This window comes from Adiantum capillus-veneris, chromosome 20, assembly GCF_014529385.1.
Source record: "Adiantum capillus-veneris isolate H3 chromosome 20, ASM1452938v2, whole genome shotgun sequence".
NCBI classification, from domain to species: domain Eukaryota; kingdom Viridiplantae; phylum Streptophyta; class Polypodiopsida; order Polypodiales; family Pteridaceae; genus Adiantum; species Adiantum capillus-veneris.
The window spans coordinates 117062141-117071598 of NC_140950.1; positions in this window are offsets into that span (position 1 = coordinate 117062141).

Genomic DNA, 9458 nt, shown 5'->3' on the forward strand with positions numbered 1-9458 from the left:
GGGAACCACTATCTGATAGTTGGTAACCCTGAAGATTACAATAGATATGGAGATAACGTGGCGAAGGGAAAATGGTTTCAGAAGCTCAAGAACCGCCACCAAACATTGATCGGCCCGGAGCTATTTTTATGTATGATAAGAAAACAACCAGGGTTCCAACTTATAACAAGAACATGAGAATCTACAAGCATGACAGTGAGGGTATAGTCGCTTACTTTCGCAGCAAAGAACCATACGTAAATGAATTAAGCAAAGACAAGGTTCTTTACTTATTCTCTTATGAACCTGCCATGGGGAAGGGTATAGTTTTTGTTGATAGATACGGACGAGAATACCAACGTATTCTCCCCAGAGGAGGTAGAAAGGGCAACAGGTCTAGGAGCATCAGCATATGCCGCTCAAGAAGTGCCAAGAGCCACCTACACCCCAAGTAAGTCGACAAATCTCTTTTCTGATGAGTATGATGCTACCTCACATTCCACCCGACCGCAAGCATTCAACAACCAAGACCAACCAGCAAACCAGCCATCATTGCAGGCATGGCTTGGACAAATTGCAACAATGGAACAAGGCCGAAGCCAAGAGGGTTATCAAGCCGCACGAGGGCTAAGGGATTTGCAAGAACCACCACTCTATTCAAGGTATCAAGGAGAGAGTAAGCCAAAGACTCAAGGCTCAACCGAGCCAGGAGGACCACCCATAGAACAGTTCGAAGAGATGAACCACCTCCAACGAGAACCGTTAGAAATTATGTCTTAGGAGCACCACTGGGAGAGGAACCAGCCTATTACAGAAGACCTGAGGAGGTATATCGATTAGGACGTGGAGATCCAATGATGCAGTTTGTAGACCATCGGAGAATTAGACCCTCTCAAGTTCAAAAATGGATAAACAAGAAATACACAGAAAGCAGAGACCCAAGAGATCATGTAGCAGCCTTTGTGCGTGTAATTAGAGCTGAGGAAGTCTTGGATTTTTCGACTCAATTTGAAGGATTTTGGCTTACCCTAGAAGATGATATTGCCACTTGGTTTAACTCTGTAGAGCGTAGAGACTTTGAGTCTATGGAGGAATTGTTTGACGAGTTTATCGAGGAATTCTCACAAAGGGGGATAGATCATAATACCGTCTCACAAATCCATAAATTCAAATAGAAAGATGGAGAATCTGTACGAAAGGCAGACCTAAGACTAAAAAGATATGTTAAGTTCTGTCCTATGGAAGAACTGCCAACTCAGTCCAGGCTCATGATGGTATTCATCCAGGGAATAAGGAATGCGGATCTCCAGAAAGACTTACATATGAAGAGGAGCACGACGTTGAATGAGTTGACCAAGGAGGCTCTTTACCTTGTGGACAATTGTGCGGTCTACAAAGAGGAAGAGTTCAAGGACCTTGATGACGATTTGTCTTCACAACAAAGTGGAAGCAAGTCTTCTAAGACAACACCGAAAGGAGAAGTAGCTGTAAACCAGGAGCAGATTGTAGATGAAGTGCTAAAAAAGATTAACTTGTACACCCAAGTGGTGTGCTATTGAACAAAAATGGACAAACCATGGGACCGAGGAATGTTATTATAACAAGGTATTTGCGAGAGAGAGACCTTACGCTCCCCAAGCTCCGGTAGCTTCTCCTCAAGCTCCACCGATGCCTAGGTATCAAGCAGGTATCTTACCAGGACGAGTAGGAGTAGAGAGGCCACAACCAGTATTGGGGCAGCAACCACCCCTACCAGGAATAAGGCCGGTAGACATAAGGTACACACCAACAGTAGAAGAGTCATAGGAGAAGGCTTTGGTGCCTATGCATGCATATTACGAGGAACCGAGTGGATATATAGAAAATCCTGCCTATTATCTACCTGAAGAACCCAAAATGCCAGAACCTTGGAGCATGATTGGAAGTACGGGAACACCAACAGCTGCCGAGGTTGAAGGAGAGAGAAGATACAGTTTGGATGAACGAACACTGATGTTCATACAATGGGGGCATGGGCGGACAGAGACATGCTTACCAACAAAGAGGGGCACAAGGAGCACCTCAACAACCCAAGGGAACTTGCTACAAGTGTGGCGGAGATCACTGGCTAAGGGACTGTCCTCACGATGAGATCATCAGAGTCAATTCATATTGCGTAGAATGCGGAATTACTCATTTGATTCCTGAATGCCCTAAAAACCCTAGTAAAGGAGCAAAAACTACTCTAAACATGCTGGAAGCAGTGCCATCCAGTGGAGGGCCAGAAAATGAAACTGTAATACCCATTCAGGTAGTTACAAGGGCACAAGCTCAGAAAAGGACAGATGAGCCCATAATTGAAGAGCCAAAAACCGATGCCCCTAGTTCAGAAACAAAAAATCAATGAAGCACTTGGAAAGCTAGAAAGGCTCGTATGAAAGCTAGGAAGGAACGAGAGCAAACCGCTTTAGCGGAGGAGCTGAAGCAAACAAAGGAGATGTTGGAGCGATTAGAGGATCTAGCTAGCTTAAGCTCACACACCGCAGTAACCATAGCACCCAAGGAAATAGCAGAGCCCAAAAATGCGGGATCAAGAGGATCTGCACTGGCTGACAAGGTGAATGAGCAGTTCGATGCGCTTCTAAAGGCTTATGAAGCTAGACTAAAAAAGAACCAAACCCAGGAGCAAAGGTGGATGACTTATCCATACGCAAAAATAGAAACACAGAGGTTGGAAATGTGCAAAAAGATGATCAAAACAACTCAATCATTGATGGAAGACCCACTGGGTAAACCTCCAAATTGGCAACCAACTTTAGAGAAACATGTAGAAACAAAGGAAAGACTCACTAATGCCTATGAGTCCAGAGGAGAGCCTATCATACTACCAAATACCATAGATGAGGCAAGTGACTGGTTCCAGCCTAAAATATTGGCAGAAATGGGTAAGGACTGTAACGATCTAGATGATCTGTGGAAGCAAATCCATGAGGCCAACGAGGCTAATAGGATGAGTAACCACATGAATAGCACAAGAAAAGAAAATAATGTAACCTTACCTCCTATTGAAGAATTTGAGGCGAGATCACAAATAAACTTTGAGATACATTCACAAGGGGGAGACCAAGGATCAGTTAGTTCGGGGCACAGCCAACCAAACTCGCTGAGAACTTTACCCTCTTACCTAGGAGAGTATGAAGCCAAGTCGGAGGTGAGAGCAATCCCATCTCAAAGACTTTCTTCTAACAAAGTGATGGATTCACAAGGATTGATTGAGTTGTTGTCCACTCCGGTGGCATGCACCATCACATTAGCAGAACTCCTAAGGTTACGGCCAAACATGTGGACCACAGTAGGTAAATGCCTATAAAAATTTGGAGTGAAAGACCCCACCTTGAAGCTACAAGAAGGGATCAGAGAATTGGACAAGCCTCAACTGAACATGAGGCCTGTACCTTTAAACAAGGTTGGAGAATATTGTGAGGGGGAAGATGGAAATACCACGATACCAGTAATATTCCAAGGAATAGTATCCAAGGCTATTCTCGACAGTGGATGAGCGGGAGTTGCTATCGCCACAAAGGAAATTTGGAAAAAATGGGGAAAACCAGCTTTGAGGGCTATCAGAATGAGATTGCAATTGGCAGATGGGTTCATGGAGAAGCCTCTAGGACTCTTAGAAAAAGTGATTGTCACTTCGTGCAGAATCGAGTATGAGCATACATTTGCAATAGTGGATTTCGACAAAAAGAACAATTATGAGATCATCTTGGGATGACCATTCATGCGAAAATTGAAGATGGTCCAAGATTGGGGTTACGACCACATATACCTCAGACATGGCGAGACAACAACTAAAATACACCTGAAAGACCATAGTTACAAAGATGTGAACCAAACACTTGTGGAAGAGTTTGATTCAGCTACAGTAGCAGGATCAGAAATCCCGGCATTGTTAGGGAAACAAAAAGAGCTATGGATGTGCAGAGCTTCACATGTGGAAGCCTAAGAAGAGAGGAATGCGTCTTAGAAAGAGTGATAGAAGACAAGAGAGATAGAAGACAAGGAGTATATTCCGGAACCTCTCCCTGAAGATGCCTTGGAACCTCTAGAATGGGAATACATACTAGCAACATTGGATGTCTGTACCATTACAGATAGTCCAACAACAAAATTTTGTGATAAGGATGGCTATGATGTGCTACCCTATTACATGGTAAACGTTTTACCAGGAGAAGATGAGACGATAGAACCACCAGAACAAGAAGAGTTTTATAACTCCTCTAAACATCTAGAAGTAAATGATGATGCAGATAATGAGTATTCAGACATCTCAAGTGAGCGTGGAAGGGAAACCGAGAATATCAAGTTTTATGATTATGCTAATCAACACCCTAGACGCCAGGAACTCTATAGGAGGAAACGAGCAGGAAACAAAGTGAGAGAGAACTTGATGCCCAAGATAAAAGGTAAAACTCACTATTTGATGCTTGTAAAAGCAGAGGATTGTGTAAAAGATCACATATCATGAAGATTCTCAAAAGATCGAAGGGAAAGAACGCAAGAGGAATTAAAACAGGAATGAAAAGCTAAAACAGAAACAAAATCTCAAAAATCTCAAAAATAAAAAAAAGAAACAGCAAAAGACCAAGAGTGGACCAAACTGGAGCGTAAACAAAAATACCAAGAATTGAAATGGTCTTTAAGAGAGATATGGACTACTGAAGAAGATAGTGATGGTAAAGGAGAGTCAGAAAAGGGGAACATAAATGTACCATCACACTATCCGAAATTTACTATCCAGGACAGAAAAATCATCATGACACCACCAGTCAGGGAAAGAACCAACCAAGAATCTTACGATGGGCTAGAAAATGCAAAAAGGTTAGACCTTGCAGAACCAGGTGAAAAGCCTGAGCCGGTCTATATAGCCAACGATTTAGAGCCTAAAGAAGAAGAACGGCTAACACAACTCCTCAAGAAGTATAAAGATGTGTTTGCATGGTGATATAAAGACCTCAAGGGAGTTGATCCATCGATATGCCAACATACAATTCCTTTGAAATCAGATGCAAAACCTAGAAAACAACGTCCTTATACATATAAGGACACATTTGCTAAACGAATCAAAGAAGAGATTGATAAACTGATGGAAGTTGAATTCATCTATGAAATCGAACATACAGATTGGGTGTCACCCATTGTGGTAGCTCCCAAAGAGAATGGAAAACTGTGAGTGTATGTAAACCTCAAAAAGATAAATGTAGCCACCGTAAGAAATAATTATCCCTTGCCAATCACAGAACATGTACTTGAGTGGGTGGCCGGGAAACGGGCTTATTCCTTTCTGGATGGGTTTTTAGGATACAACCAACTGGCAATAGCAAGGGAGAATCAACACAAAACAGCGTTTGCCACAAAATGGGGAATACATGCGTATCGAGTTATGCCTTTTGGCTTAACTAATGCCCCAACTACCTTCCAAAGGTTAATGACTCATGCATTCAAGGAATACCTACGAATATTCTTAGAAATTTACATGGATGATCTTTGTGTACACTCTCTTCTACGAGGGGAACATATCGACCATTTGCAAAAGGTCTTTTAAAAATGTAGGACATACCGAATCTGTCTTAACCCGTAAAAGTGTGTATCCATGGTTAAGCAAGGCCGCATCTTAGGACACATTGTCTCAAGAAATGGCATAACAACTGACCTAGACAAATTCAAAGTCATTGTAGACCTACCGAGGACTACTAATGCGAAACAAGTGCAATCCTTCATGGGACACTGTGGATATTATCGAAGATTCATATACATGTATGCGGTTATCGCACAACCTCTGTATCGTTTGCTAGTCAATTTCGATTGGACCGAGGAGTGTGAAACTTCATTCAAAAAGCTGAAGGAAAACCTGATATCAACACCTGTACTGAAGGCACCAGATTGGGAAAAGATATTCCATGTTCACATTGATGCTTCTGCATATGCCATTGGAAGTATTTTGGCTCAACCAGGAGACAAAACAATGGATTTTCCAGTTTGTTATGCAAGCCGACAATTAAAAAGTGTGGAAAAGAACTACACAATCATCGAATGGGAAGGGTTAGGAATGATTTATGCTGTAAAGAAATCTCGGCATTATTTGCTTGCATAAAAATTTTTGTTCTTCACAGATCATCAAGCTCTTTTGTATCTGGTAAATAAACCATGCAATACAGGGAGAATTGTACGCTGGTTTATTATATTGCTAGAGTTTGACTTCACAGTGGTGGTCAAAAAAGGTAAAACCCATCTACGAGAGGATCATCTTTCAAGAATACACAACGGGGAAGCTCCTGAAGGAGTAGATGATGACATACCAGATGCTTATCTTTTCAATATTGAAATGGTACCCAAATGGTCTCAGGCAATTGTTAGCATTCTTTCCTTTGGAGGTGGGTTTGATAACACGGAATACAGATCCAAACAACAAACAATTCGACAAACAAAAAAATTCCAGTTGATAGTAGCAGGACGGCTGTATCATCTTAGATCGGACCAAATCCTACGATTATGTATAAATCCAGATGAATTCAAGTGCTACCTTGACGAAGCACATGTTTAGGATTGTGCATTTCATTGTTCAACAGTGAAAACACACCAGAGACTGAAACATTTAGGGGTTTATTGGCCAACTATGTATACAGATACACATTCTTATGTTACCAATTTTACTGTATATAGTGCCAAACGACCAGTGGATCACGCGACATTGTTTCAGGTAAACATTGTACCTGCATGGAGTCAATATATCATTGATTTCTTAACCACCAGGACTTTTCCTGAGAACCTCACAAGAGCACGGAAAAAAGCTATAGAGCTGGAAGCTCGGGACTTTCAGTTAATAGGGAACCAAATCTAAAAGTGAGGAAAGGACAATCAACTTAGAATCTGTGCAAGTGAAAGCGAATACTTGTTGATTCTAGAACATGCACATAGCGGAATAAATGGAGGCCATTTTTCGGGTGATAAGACGGCAAAAATTGTCTTAACCGCAGGTATATGGTGGCCTACATTGCACATGGATGCTGAAGAGTTTGTAAAGCGTTGTGACTCCTCTTAGCGCACCAAGGTGCCAATAAAAAGAGATGAGATGCCACTACGGCCAATGATGGGAGCAAGAGAATTTGCAAAATGGGGCATTGATTTTGTGGGACCTATCTCACCCCCTGCATATCGCACCCATACCCAATATATCATTGTGGCTACGGACTATCTCACAAAATGGGTCGAAGCCAAGAAAAAGCAAAAAGCAGATGCCCACACCACTGCACAATTTTTGTATGAAAATGTTTTTGTACGATACAGGTTGCCAATAGAAATTGTCAGTGATCGTGGAACACATTTTCTTAATGAAGTCATTGAATATCTGATAGAGGAATTCATGGTCATACATAGGAAATCTGCTCCATACCATCCACATGCCAATGGACAAGTCGAGGCCACAAATAAAACAATATGCATGGTTCTCACTAAAATAGTGTCAGAATCAAGAACAGATTGGGATCAACAGCTACACTCAACACTATGGGCATACAAGGTAGCTTACAAAACATCGATAGGAACAACACCGTACAACATGGTGTTTGGCCTAAATGCTATCCTACCCATAGAGTTTTTAATTCCAACTCTACGAGTAGCAAAACGCTTAGAATGGTCAGGGCATGAGCTATCTTCAAGAATAGATGATCTTGAAAAGCTAGATGAACTACGCTTGAGAGCTGTAGCTTCAATCTATGCCAAAAAGAGAAGACAAAAAGAATTCTTTGACAAACATGTGCGCACTAAAGAGTTCAAAAGAGGTGATTACGTACTTGTTTATACTTTGAAGCAACATGCCAAGAAACTTAAAAAGCGAGGGATGGGACCATTTGTGATCAGTGATCTATCACAAAGTGGAGCTGTCAAGCTTGCTACATTAGTAGGTGAAGAAATGCCAAACTGGATTAGTGGATGTCGACTGAAGAAATATCATCTACCACTCACATAGGAGATGCTCCAACAAATTCATCAAGGAAAACAACGATTGAAGAAAAAACAACGAGTACGAGAGGAAGCTCAAGTAGAAGCAAAAGAACGCATCGCAAAACGACGACTTCTACGACAACAACAACAAAGTGGAGCACCATTGCGGATCAATGCCATTCGACTGACAAAGTTAGATGAAGACACATTGGAGCCAATAATTGCGGTCAAAGTGGGCAACAATCAAGTTAAATCGACAACATTGCTTGATTATGGAGCTCAAGCAAATTTTGATCTCTTACGGATTATACCAACAGCTCAAATCCACAGGTCAAGTTCATCCTACTCCTCAAGTGCTAGAGAGTAGTACATCACACCCGTTGAAAACATTGGGATGGACTATATTGCATGTACAAATACATCAATATATTTACCCACACAAATTCTATGTGGTGGAGGATGAAAGCACACAACACCCAACGATGTTGGGACAACCATGGCAAAAAGAGTACAATGTGTAGATAGATTGGAATGCAAAGGTAGTCAAAATTCAGCATGCACATGAACAATAGGTGATAGCCTTTGCTCAGCAATGCCAGAATAATCAGCTGCAAGCCATGCACTCACTGGAAAAAGAGCCAAAAGAAAAAATGCCACCAAAGAACAACATGATACCCGAGACCAACAATCAGGTAAAGGCCAACCATGCTAATTATAGACATACGAAGTCACTGGCCGCAATGCAAAGTTCTAGGTTACCAAAACAATAGAAGCAAGTATGGATGCGAAATGATAGAAATGACATGGCAGACAAAAAACAATGCAACAAAAGAATTCCAATGAAGCAGATGGTCAACCAAAAACCAAGGGTATAAAACAGATATGGATCCCAAAGAAAATGCTCAGCCATAACCCAAATGTCACTCGCATTTGGATACCAAAACCAAAGCAAAAGGAACTCCCTTCAGTACAAGCAACATCGGAAGGCAGACAGTTGCATTTGAAAAAGGATAGCCGACTTACGTGGATGCCAATCAGCAACAAACAAGTGGCAACCAAGGAAGTACCAAAACATCTACAAAAACCGGCAGAAGCAAAATACCAATGGAAAGCAAAGGCAATACGGCCCATAGCCAATCCGGCCATAGGCAATATGGCCCATAGCCAATATGGCCGGAATGGCTATGGGCCGTATTGCAATCCGGACAAGCCAATCCTCTCCATAGAAACAACTACGGCTATATCAACAGTGTTGGCAAAGCAATTGCCTTTTGCAAAAAAGACAATTCAACATAGAGCAGTAGAGCTATAGCTGTTACTTGCAAAGAAAACAGGAAACCTCGACGGCGAATGCCAATAAGCATCTTGCTTATTCCCTTCTCTTATTTTTCCATGCATTGACCGAGTATGCATAAAATAGGGCCACATTAATCGGCCAAGCATTAGCACAACTTTTTCAACCTATGCACGGCACATACTCCGAGGCGATACCT